Genomic DNA, 13029 nt, shown 5'->3' on the forward strand with positions numbered 1-13029 from the left:
AGCTCAGTTCAGTAATATAACCCATATATTTTTTCTCGAGTAAGATGAAAGGCACATCAGTGGCTCTTAAGCACTGGAGTCCCTACTCACATTCCAACAGATATACAGCAGAACAAAATGTTCTTTGGGCTAGTTTTTTTATTCTCTCTGGCCATCAAAATATACCACACAGCAAAGCGACTAAACAGCTGTGAATGCGGACAGGCACAAACTGCAGTGTTTACTCCAATTCATTCAAGGGTCCTTTCAATCTGGCCATAGTAGTAGGAGAAATGCCCAGGATTAAGGTGGAAAAAAGCTAAACATATCTTCAAAAAGGCTTCTTTATTTTCTGAACACACTGTATTGTGAGGAGAACTTGGTAGAGGGCTACATGGGAGTAGGACGGAAAAGACTGTGCACTATTTACAACACGACTTTACTTGGAAACAAAATATATCAAATGAACCATCAAATATGCTACTGCATTCTGCATTAGCTGAAAACCAGGGGCATTGGAATTCACATTCTTGGTAGATGAAAACCAATTAACTACACCATCCACCATTCAGAACTGGTCTTCCTTGAAAAGTACACAAGAAACAAACTGGGCTAATATTCTGAAAAAAAGTTTGTGCCCAAACATTATTTGAGGCAGGGGAAAAGGGACTTGGGAAGGAAGACACACTAATGTTTCTCAAAAATTTTGCTCCAAAGATTTTACAGAATGTTTTTGGCAGATAGATTTTCATTTACTTGGCGCTGCTAGCAAGTCTGCAAAGTAATGCCTCAGAAACACTAGAAATGATACAATTCTTAAGAAGACAACAGAAAAGACATAATCTAAATTAGAATTCTATAATAATAATAATGTAACAGAAACAATCAAATTCTATCAAGAGTAAACTAAAATATGCCTATTAAAACAAGCATTTCATCACTGCAAAACCATTTGTTTCACATGAAGTCTGATTTTGCTCTCAGTTTGAAAGTTATTAAAACGATACATCAGCCTTTACAGGCAAGACCAAACAGTAAGATAATTTTACATATTTATCAAAAGATCATTCAAAGAAAACTTACCAAGTCTGCAACGTGTATATGCTTGTGCTTCGGAGGGAAAGCAGAGAAGCCACTTTCTGTACTTACACCGGAGTTCACTTCAGTGCGAAAAACACATCACTGTAGTCCTGCTTGTAATAAAGTCCGGACTAGCAATCTGCCTTTGGGTTGGGCTTTTCTCTTACAAGATAAGCTGTTAAGTCATGCCTTGATTTTAGATCTGCCAACATATGGAGTCTTCTAATGTAGCCTTCCCTCCACCCCCTCAACTCCCCCTGCCCGCATCCCCCCAATCCCCGCTCTGCTCCACTCCCTCTGCACACACACACATACACACATACAAAAAACGCACTGCAGGGCAGAAATTCCTCAGGTGCTCGCTAATGGAATTCCCAGGGTCTTGGAGCCGCTTCGGGGATCAAGAGATCTCATAGCCCCCGCTGGGGTAAGGAGCAGCGAGTCTGTTCCATTTAATCAAATACAGAATGAATTTTCAGCTCTATTCACTAGCTTGTCTCCAGGGCTCTCAAAAGGCACCAGGCAGCTAGAATCACACACATGTGGCTCTTTTAGGCAAGTATAATTAGCTTGATTTTAAAAAGCCACATTAATAATATCACCTCAGGACCATTATTCAGGAGACAGATGACAATGATACTGTATGTTTTAAGCCTGACAATGGGGGAAAGAGCACAAACAATGAGGGAAAACTTGAAGGATTAAAAAAAAAAAAAAACCAAGAAACCAGTTTTTCATTTAATTGTAATCCAATATTTTTCAAGTGACATTAAGAATATTCCATACACCATCCCTTATTTTTAACAAGAAAGAATCAAGTAAAGCCCTCCCCTGTGCTGCTGAAAGTGAGTTAGTGCCAAATACACAACCAAAGCTTATCACATGGAATGATTACATACAATATAAAAATTTAAGTAAAAATAAAACATTCTCGAATTCAAGTTCACGAAATTTCTTGAAAAAATTCCCCATTAAAAAATACTGTAAAAAAGCAAGTCCTTCAAATCAAAATATTTGGCAACCATACTCCAAATTCTGTTTCTAATCTAATTAGTTTGTATTAAGTTCATTTACTTAAAGGGGGGCTACCACGTATGCAGCTCATCTGCAGCTCCACTGTATTGTCTTACCCATACTTCTACATCATGCCATAGCTGATCACAAGGCGCTGGCTCATATCATTACACGTTAAAGCAACACATTTTTCAATTCATTATTTATTTTCTAACCCTTCCCTGATTTTTACTACGATAATATTTAATTCCTGAAATCATTTCCCTAGCATTTAACTTAGAAACAATCACCCATTTTTAGTCTAAACGTTCGTGAAAAAAAAAAATTCTACAGAAGGAAAATTTTACTTCAACTTACATTTCGACAAAACCATACATGAAATTGTCTACAAAGTCATGAAGGCAGATGGGCAAAGTGGGAAAATAAGAAGAAAGCCCAAGAAATAGTCAACAAATTTTTACCTGCTCTCTTTAGAACAAAGCCCTAGGACATTAGTTCCTATTCCTACCTACTGCCTTCAGCTGTATATACCCTGACGATCTGGAGGAGTAAGTCCTATCTTAAAGTGAACTTAATTCTTTTCCTGCAAAGTCAAACCACCTGCAAAGAAAGCAAGGCGTAAGCTAGATTTAGAAGCCAAGCTACACAAGCTAGATCAGTATCCAAGTCCTAAGGGTTCTTTGTACTCGAAGGCTTGAGAGTCAGAGCTGTTTAAGTACTTTGCACAGAAGAGGAGGCTGATGAGAACCATGGCAATCAATCAAAGCATCCCAAGTGAGTTATTACACAAACAACAGCACAGTACCTCTAGTAACTGATTCTCCTGGCTGACTAAACTATTCAAACAAAGACAGATTTCCCAAACACTGGGAAGTTTTTGCATGAAAGTTAAACAATATACATTTGTGTGTTTCTTAATAGAAATATAAATGTTTCTGTTCTACACACTGCCAAACACACACCCAGGGCACGTCTTTACAAAATGAAACAGGTTTTCTCCATCCTTCTCATATAACTTCAAGTATGAGGCAGTTCATTCCAACATGTGCATAACAGAGACTGCAGTATTTGGTGCTTCTCGGGTTCCGAAGAATGCTTTCTAGTTAAGCACTAATTTAAAATTTCCAGAAAATTTTTTGAAGGTTTTCTTTCATCTTATCTTAAAAGTTGAACTATCCCCAAATTTTCAGCTAAAAATAGACTGAGGGTGGGGGAGAACTATAAAATGTCATAGAATGTTTAGAATTATGCTGACAATAAACTCATTTCATTTTCTAACACCCTCCTCACCTTCCTCTCCTTGGAGACACTGTCCACTAGGTATGCCAAGTGTCAGTTGGGAATCTGAGGGTTATGTTATCAGCGCCGAAAGGAATCAGAATTCACTGACTTGGCGTCTTTCATCTTTACTAGCATAGGCCTGAAAATAAATCTCATGTGAGCTTTTAGTCCAACCTCCTGTTTTTCAAGGTGTCTGGTTTGGGACACAAAGGCTGACTTTCTGTTGATGAGGTTCTCTAAATTCTGGATTCCCACTGGAAAGCAGTCTGCCCTTAAAGCACCTGCCACCCTCTGTCGTCCTGATGAGGAAGGGCAGGCATTCTGGAAACAGCTCCTTTTGGAGAGCCTTCCACCTGATTTGGTGGGGTTAGGGAGAACAATGAAGGGAAGGGCAAGAGAGTCTATCTATCCCCCTCAGTGATTTATTGCTGAAATTCCTAGATGTGGAGAGAAAGCAACAAAGGTCTGGAAGCTGCCGACAGAAATAAATAGCGAGCTGTAATGTATTTAGCAAATGATAATGCAGTCCACAGAAGGCTTTACAGAGGAGAAGGAAAAATACACTCCCTGGGGCTGGGAAGTCACTGAGTCTTGTGAAGGCAGAGAAAGATACATTGTGCAGGAAACTTCTCTTGCTTCTCCCTACACATAAATCACTGTCTCTCGCGGGCGCTCTGCAGGGATGGAGATTGAGAGGCCAGGGACGCGGCTCCCTTGGGAAAACGCGCGGGCGCCCTAGCTCCCCGCTCTGCGGCATCTCACCTGCCCCCGAGGACCATCGTCAAGAAGAGGTTTCGTCTTGTCACTGACACCTCACCCCGCCTCCTCCCGCGAGGTGCCTCCGAGCCCCCGAGGACGCGGAACGCCGGGGCTCCACGCCGGGCAGGCATCAGCATCCAGACCCCGCACGCAGCCCTGGACCCCTACGCCCTCCGGGGAACGCCGGCCCGCCCGTCCCCGGGACCTCCCGTCCCCTAAGCCAAGGCCCCCCAAGCCCAGTGCCCGCGCGCCACCCCTCCCTCCGACCCTGCGGCGGGACCCCCGCCCCCGCACCTCTCCGCGGGGCTGGCTAAGCCTCCAGACCTCCTGCGCTGCAGCCGGCTCGGAAAGCCACCCCCAGGTCATCCCACCGCGCGCGCGCGGCGGCGGCTACGGTGGCGGCGGCTGCGATCCGAACGGGCCCCTCCATGCACCGCGCAGGGCAGAGGAGGGAACGGCGCCTCGCACGCCGGGGCGGGGGCGCTGGGCAGGGCGGGCGGGCGTGCGTGGTGTCCCGGGTCTCCTCGCACCTAGCCGCGCGAGCCGGGCTCCCGGGCTCAGGGGAGGGGAGCTGGGGGGCGGAGTCACCGGGGCGCGCCCCCGCGGCTGCGCTCCTCCCCGCCGGGGAGCGCGGGCACGTAACTCGGCGGGTGCTGGGCCGGCCCGGAGCACGCGAGCAGCGGGAGGAGGGACCGGGGAAAGACTGACGGAGGCGGGCCGTAGGGGCCGCCGCGCCCCGCCGGCCCGCACCCGGCCGGAGGGTGCGCGCGCAGCCTGCCAGATCAGCGGCGGGGGCACGGGACGTACCAAGTGACGGAGGGGGGCACGCTCTGGGCAGGACCCTCTCCTCGTCATTGACCTGCCTACTCTGCAAGAGAGTTACCCCAGAGGAGCATAGAAGAGGCTCTTCTTGGGTTTAGGACAGGTAAGGATGAGTTGCCTTACCAAGTCACGGAGATTCCCAGCATGCCTGCACTCACGCTCCCCTCACCTTTCATTCCCTTGGAGAGGCGGCTCTTCTGGCAGGTCTCCAAATGGTCGACTCTGTCCCCCGAGGCCCCGCCCTAGCCTCGCTCCGGCCCCGCCCCTCGCTCCGCCCCGCCCCGCCCCTCGCCTCTACCTAAGTTCTCTGAGCCGCCAATGGGTGCATCCCTTCTCCCGGTTCTTGCCTGGTCTCTCTTAGGGTTCCGGCGGCCCACCGCTTATACCTCCTTCTCCTTTCCACCACTTTCCATGTTTAGTTCCTTAGGCAGCTTCATCTGATTCCCCCACCACCACCCACCCGCCCTGCCTGCACATACACGCAAGCAGGTAGCAAAACTCAGGGGCTAGGAGAGGCGTGGTGTGTCCTGGTGGCCTTTGGCCCCAGAGTCTTTCCAACTCGTCCGTTGGACCTGCCCCAAGTTATCTGAACTCAATGAACTTCAGTTGTTCAAACAGAAAAAAGAAAAATAAATTTCTATTCAAAATGTTGCTGTGAAGCATAAATACGATACTTTGTGAAAAGCACCTGCCACTCAGTGGGCATTCAAGGACTGTAACTTCTTTATAAATTGTTATTATTAGCAGTTAGCTCTTTTTTCCCCATCATCATTACTTACTATTAGCTTAACTACAAAAGGAGCCCTAATAATAGTTAAGTTTATAAATACTCAGTACTGAACTTCAGGAGAAATATGCCAGTCCTCCCTTACCTTCTTACGTGAATTTTAAAAAGAAATGCTTTGAAAGTGTGGTATTGTTCAAGCAGGTTAGCTTTCTGCATTAGCTAGATTCAGGGTTTTTGTAAAGCCCCTGGAAAGAAAGTCAGTACAGGAGGGAAAAAAAAAAAAACACAACTTTTTTTTAAGACGGAGTCTCACTCTGTCGCCCAGGCTGGGGTGCTCTTGTTGCCCAGGCTGGAGTGCAATGGCGCGATCTTGGCTCACTGCAACCTCCGCCTCCCGAGTGCAAGCGATTCTCCTGCCTCAACCTCCCAAGTAGCTGGGATTACAGCACATGCCACCACACCCGGCTAATTTTTGTATTTTCAGTAGAAACGGGGTTTTGCCATGTTGGCCAGGCTGGTCTTGAACTCCTGACCTCAGATGATTCTCCCGCCTTGGCCTCCCAAAGTGCTGGGATTACAGGCGTGAGCCACCACAACCAGTCGGAAAAAAACTCTTAACTCTAGTTTGTCCTCCACTGTTCCATTGTTCACTTATGGAGACCAAGAATCTATACGTTATTAACAAGCTATGGTAAACGATTTTTCATTCGGCAAGTAAGACTTTGTATAGACGATTTAACTGAAATGAGAGTTTTGTGTGTATGTAATAGAAGTCTTGCAAATTTATTGTGGCTACAGAGAATTCCAGGTTCTTCTCCTGGGACATAATACACTTTGCGCACCTCCAGATCTCACAGTGCCATTTGAATTCACTATACCTACTGTTACTCATAGTCAGACTAAGAAAAAAATCACAATATTTGTTGATATTAATTACTTCCTCTCCCCCTTTTTTTGTAAAGCAGAGAAATCATTTCAGGTGTAAAACAGTTTTTCATTAATGAATCATTCATCCATTTGTTCAACATTAAGAAACAATGTGCAGTCCCAAGCTTCAAAGAGCTCACAGTCTAACTGTGATACAGACACACACGTGGGTAAGTACAAGGAGACATCTTCAGTGCAATGAACAGGGAGCTGTGTGAACACAAGGTCAGTATAGTATTAAGAGGTGATAGTATTAAGAGGTGGAGACTTTAGAAGCTGACTAAGTCATGAGGACCACCCTCATGAGCAAGATTCATGACCTTATAAAAGGGCTTCAAAGAGCTAGCTAGCCCCTTTTGTCCCTTCAGAAGAAGGGATGACACAGAGAGGTCATCATCTGTAAGGAGCAGGCACTTACCAGACCCTGAATCTGCAGGCACCTTGATCTTGGATTTCCCAACCTCCATAACTATGAGAAATAAATTTCTGTTGCTTAAAGAGTGCCCAATCTAAGGCATTTTGTTATAGCAGCAGAAACAGACCAAGACACTATGGGGCCTCCAACCACAGATGTCCACTATGTAGAGAACTCCAAGTGGAAATACGGATTTAAACGTCATCAGCATAAAGTAGTGTTTATACCATTAAAGTGGAAGCGATCTCTCAGGAATAATATGGAACCAGAAAGTTGTAGCCAAGGATGGATCTCTAAAACTCCAATAACTAAAGCCCCCAATTATCTTGATGGATTTGGAGCAAAGGCTGTTTACTGAACTCAAGGTATGGGACTTGAAAAGGATGCTTGAAGAAGGTGGTGAAGGTTTGGAATAGTCATTAGGAAAAATGAGAGCTGAAAAATGAAAGTAGAAAATCAATCAGAGAATTGATAAGTGATGCTGAGGGCCTGGCTGCGGTTGGAGACCATTAATGTATGGTGATGGAGCTTGCATGATTATGTGGTTTTCTCCATCAAAATTTAATCAGTCAGGTAGAAGGGGAAAAGCATAGCACCAACCCAATTTTGAAGTTTTTCTGGAAGTTGTACAAGAAGGAAAATAACACATGGTATTGGTAAGAAAATTTTTAAAACAGCAATCATAGAATCCAGGCAGTGGAAAAGGTGTAAGAGGTTTGAGAAGAATAATAGACTGGAAAAATTACAAATTAAAGAAAAGGAGATATGTATGAGATTAAAGAGCTGTTGTTACAGGATTGAGTAAGAAAGAACCAAGAAGTCTTTGGTAATAACCAGAGTTTACCATTTCAGAAGTAGAACAGTTCCAGGTAATGATTAGATCTAGTATGTTTACCGGTGCTGGTGGATGATGTGGATGATTTATGCCATCAGGGGACATATTGAAGGAACTGAGAGGCTGATAAATGAAATACCATGAGCCAAGTACTCAAGTCCTCAGGGATGAAGTGGGAAGGTTGTTAGATACTAAGTGACATTTAATACATTCCAGGCCTGAAGTGGGTGCTTTTATAATACTCAATACATGTTAAAATTGGTACTCCAAGGCCGGGCGCGATGGCTCACACCTGTAATCCCAGCACTTTGAGAGGCCGAGGCAGGCAGATCATGAGGTCAGGAGATCAAGACCATCCTGGCTGACATGGTGAAACCCCGTCTGTACTAAAAATACAAACAATCAGCCAGGCGTGATGGTGGGTGCCTATAGTCCCAGCTACTCGGGAGGCTGAGGCAGGAGAATGGCATGAACCCAGGAGGCGGAGCTTGCAGTAAGCCGAGATCCCATCACTGCACTCCAGCCTGGGTGACAGAGCGAGACGCCGTCTCAAAAACAAAAACAAAAATGGTTCTCCAAGAATAACATAATAGAATAACTAGAGTCCATAAACTTGTATCACATTCTGACTGTACCTTAGTTGATCTTGGTCAAATAACTTAAACTCTTGGAGTCTTGATTTCATCATTTGTAAAGTAGTAAATGACTTCATCATTTGTAAAGAGTAATAATACCTCATATAGAGTTGTTAATAGGACCTACTTCAGTGGTTTGCTAGGAGGATTAATTGAGATGATACACACAAAGCACTTAATACAGTGATTGGCAAGTAGCAAACACTGGATAAAAGTGTTTTTAACATAAATAAAAGCTATTTATAATAATAATAGTTAATGCTTATATAGTTCCTTCTGTGTGCCAAGTATTATTTTAAGCATTAGTCCCATATTACAAATGAGAAAACTGAGACATGAAGTGCCTTGACTATAGTCACACAGCTAGTCAGTGTCAGAGCTCATATTAAAACTCAGGTAATCTGTGTCTAGAGGCTGGACTCTTAATTATTACACATTAATGTCTCCCTACAATAATGGGAAGTATTTTTATTAATATCACTTCAAATAAATTGATCAGTTAAATTGATCTGTTCTTTTTTAGCACCATTTGCTCGCAGTGCCGCCTCCTGCTCCTCCTGCTGCCACTGCCGCCCTGAGTCACTGCCTGCGCAGCTCAGGCCTCCTGGCTTCCCATACCAGCCGCCGATATTTGGAGTTCTTATAACATGGCAGACACTGACAATCTGAACTCGATCGAGATTTGGATGATGTTGAAGAAGTACATGAAGAAGAAACTGGTGAAGAAACAAAAATCAAAGCACGTCAGCTAACTGTTCAGATAATGCAAAGTCCTCAGATTCTTGCAGTCCTTCAAGAAAGACTTGATGTTCTGGCAGAAACACCAACAGGATACATTGAAAGCCTGCCTAGGGTAGTTAAAAGACGAGTGAATGCTCTCAAAAACCCGCAAGTTAAATTAAATGTGCACAGATAGAAACCAAATCCTATGAGGAAGTTCACGATCTTGAAAGGAATATGCCGTTCTCTATCAGCCTCTATTTGATAAGCAATTTGAGATTATTAATGAAATTTATGAACCCACAGAAGAAGAATGTGAATGGTAACCAGATAAAGAAGATGAGATTTCAGAGGAGTTGAAAGAAAAGGCCAAGATCGAAGATGAGAAAAAGGATGAAGAAAAAGAAGACCCCAAAGAAATTCCTGAATTTTGGTTAACTGTTTCTAAGAATGTTGACTTGTTCAGTGATATGGTTCAACAACATGATGAACCTATTCTGAAACACTTGAAAGATACTAAAGTGAAGCCCTCAGATGCTGACCAGCCTATGAATTTTGTCTTAGAATTTCACTTTGAACCCAATGAATATTTTACAAATGAAATGCTGTCAAAGACATACAGGATGAGGTCAGAACCAGATGATTCTGATCCCTTTTCTTTTGATGGACCAGAAATTATGCATTGCACAGGGTGCCAGATAGATTGGAAAAAAGGAAAGAATGCCACTTTGAAAACCATTAAGAAGAAGCAGAAACACAAGGGAAGTGGGACAGTTCATACTGTGACTAACACAATTTCCAATGACTCTTTCTTTAATTTGTTTGCCCCTCCTGAAGTTCCTGAGAGTGGAGATCTGGATGATGATGCTGAAATCCTTGCACAGACTTCAAAATAGATCACTTTTTACGTGAGCGTATAATCCCAAGAGCAGTGTCATACTTTACTGGAGAAGCTATTGAAGTTGATGATGATGTTTATGATGAAGAAGGTGAAGAAGCGGATGAGGTAATGTTTACCAAATGAGCAAATAATTCTCTGGGTTTAACACATTGAGAAGCAAATTGAATGACTTATGTATTCCTTTGCTATCATCATTCTGCAATTTGGGATAAAAACATTTTGGAAAATATGATTTTAGAATTCTACAGCCAAACAGTGTATGTGTAAAGTTTCAATAAATAAACTGAAAAAAAGAAAAAACTTTGTTGAGCACCTTTTAAGTATAAAGCACAAAATTAAAGACATACAAGGAAATACCTGTATTAAAAACATCTTGGCTGGGTGTGGTAGCTCACAACTGTAATCCCGGCACTTTGAGAGGCCAAGGCAGATGGATTGCTTGAGCCCAGGAGTTCAAAACCAGCCTGTACAACATGGTGAAACTCTGTCTCTACAAAAATTATAAAAGATTAGCCGGGTGTAATGGCATGCACCTGTAGTACCAGCTAGTCAGGAAGCTGAGGTAGGAGGATCGCTTGAGCCCAGGACACAGAGGTTACAGTGAGCCAAGATCGCGCCTCTATGCTCCAGTCTGGATGACAGAGTGAGACCCTATCTCAAAAAAGAAAAACATCTTATGTGGCCTCATCAGACTCTCTTAGCCTCACCTGTCTCCAAGACCCTGCAGTGACCCACTCTGTGTCCCTTGCACCATTTCTAGGCACTGCAGAGCTTGAAATCTGGCTTCCCCAGGATCTGCTGAGAGGGCTAAGCAACACAACTCAAACATATAGTGTGAGGCCAGGCGTTTTGGCTCACGCCTGTAATCCTAATGCTGTGGAAGGCCAAGGTAGGTGGATTGCTTGAGCCCAGGAGTTCAAGACCAGCCTGCGCAATATTGAGAAACCCCATCTCTATTTAAAAAAAAAAAGAAGAAAGAAAGAAAGTGCAGTGTGTTATCTCCCCTATGTGAGGAGGGCATGGGAGCAGGGCAACAGATAAACTCCTCCCATCCTCTATCCATGGACTGCTCCAAGCATGGCTTGTCCACACTACTTGTCTGGAACCATCCCTCGTGGCCAAGCAGAAGCACCTACTGAGGGCTCAGCTGGGTCTTGTGTGACTTATCAAACGCAATGGCCTCATAACAACGCATCGCCTGCGTTTGTTTCCCAACTGTTTCTATCCTATTTCCCTTTTCCCTCATTCTCACCTGTGATTGACCAGACTCTGTTTATTAGAAACTCTTTGTTATAAACCTAAAGAGTTTATACTAAAGCTTTAGAAAGTTTAGGCCTATGTATATATAAAACAAGTAACAGTGCAAATCACTAGTTGATAAACACCAGATGAGAGGAATACAGCCAGGCACAAGTTTGAGGTCCAGCCTGAATGTTATTAACCACTTAATTTTCTTTATTTTCTGTGCCTCGGTTTTCTCATATATAAACTATAAATAGTGATAACGTGCGTTGCACTTTCATAGGTTGCTGATGGGAATGAAAAATGGTATGACCCCAGGGAAGAAAATTTGACAATATTTATCAAAATATAGCATGCTTTTACCCTTTGATCCTGCAGTCCCAGTCTGGAAATTTGTCCTACGGATACTCTTGCATTCATATGAAAAATCTATTCACTGCATTGTTGTTTATAGCAGATTAGAAAGAATCCAAGCGTCCACCATCAAGAACTACATCCACACAATGGAATACTGTGCCACTGAAAAAAGAAAAGGGAAGCTCTCAGGGAACTACGGTGGAGGGTACTCTAGAATATGTGTTAAATGGAAAAGAAAAGAGAAAGAAAGAGAGAGGCAGGTGCAGGACATCTTATGGGCAGTATTATGCTCTAATTTCTAAGAGGTAGAAAATAAGATTATGTATTTGTATTTACTGATTTTTTTGCATAAAGAACCACTAGAAGGAACCAAAGAAGACCTCTTTCCTTTTATTTATTTATTTATTTTTTTGAAGACAGGGTCTCCTTCTGTTGCCCAGGCTGGAATGCAGTGGCATGATCATGGCTCATTGCAGCCTCGACCTCCTGGGTTCAAGTGATCCTCCCATCTCAGCCTCCTGAGTAGCTGGGACTACAGGCACACGCTACCACACCCGGCTATTCAAAGAATATCTTTAAAAATGATTACTTATAGTGGAAGGTGGATAAGATACTTTTAAATTTATATCTTTTGGCTGGCCACAGCGGCGCATGCCTGTAATCCTAACACTTTGGGAGGCCGAAGAGGGTGGATCTCTTGAGCCCAGGAGTTTGAGACCAGCCTGGGAAACATGGCAAAATCCCATCTCTACAAAAAATACAAAATCAGCCAGGCATGGTGGTGTGTACCTATAGCCCCAGCTACTTGGGAGGCTGACATGGTCAAGGCAGCAGTGAGCCGAGATGGTGCCACTGCACTCCAATCTGGGTGACACAGTGAAACCCCATCTTAAAAAAAAAAAAGTGTAACTTTTTATACTGTCTTGATTTTTGAACCATGCAAATAGGCTACTTATCTAAAACAAACAAAAAATTTAATGGGAAATTAATACCTGCCCTTCAAGAGTTAAATGAGATAATGCATCACATTATCTGCAAGTACTCTGCACAGTACCTGACACAGAGTAGGGTCTCAGTAAATGGTAGCTTCAGAAATAACTTCCAACTGAAGCAGAGGAAGGAAGGCTTCAAGGAGGAAGGAAAGCTTAGCCTAAGTCTAGAGGCTGGGAAAGACTGAGAGAGAAGTAGAGAAGTGGGGACTATTGCCAAGGAGGGATTGGGAGAAGCAATGGGAGACAGTATTAGTAAGATAGGATGAGGCTGCATAGGAGAGGGTTTGAATGGTAAAATAAGAACTTGGGATTTTATTCTTTAGGTGATAATAACCATAATTAA

General features: G+C 43.5%; 1 protein-coding gene and 1 pseudogene across 6 annotated transcripts in view; one reads left to right on the forward strand and one right to left on the reverse strand.

Annotated features, from left to right (window-relative positions):
• Positions 1-4985, reverse strand: part of CDON (cell adhesion associated, oncogene regulated) — a 105221-nt gene extending 100236 nt beyond the window's left edge. For 2 of the 6 annotated variants that reach the window (XM_034934010.3, XM_034934005.4), the window contains exon 1: positions 4408-4984. The gene's annotated coding sequence lies outside the window, so the exon portion shown is untranslated. Of the gene's footprint in view, positions 1-1062; positions 4250-4407 lie in introns of those variants that run through there. The other 4 variants (XM_063608868.1, XM_034934009.3, XM_063608866.1 and 1 more) reach the window with 4 other exon arrangements.
• LOC100970105 (nucleosome assembly protein 1-like 1) lies at positions 2823-11854 on the forward strand (annotated as a pseudogene).
• Positions 11855-13029: the final 1175 nt, after the last annotated feature.

The sequence above is a fragment of the Pan paniscus genome, chromosome 9 (assembly GCF_029289425.2).
Source record: "Pan paniscus chromosome 9, NHGRI_mPanPan1-v2.0_pri, whole genome shotgun sequence".
Classification (NCBI taxonomy): Eukaryota; Metazoa; Chordata; class Mammalia; order Primates; family Hominidae; genus Pan; species Pan paniscus.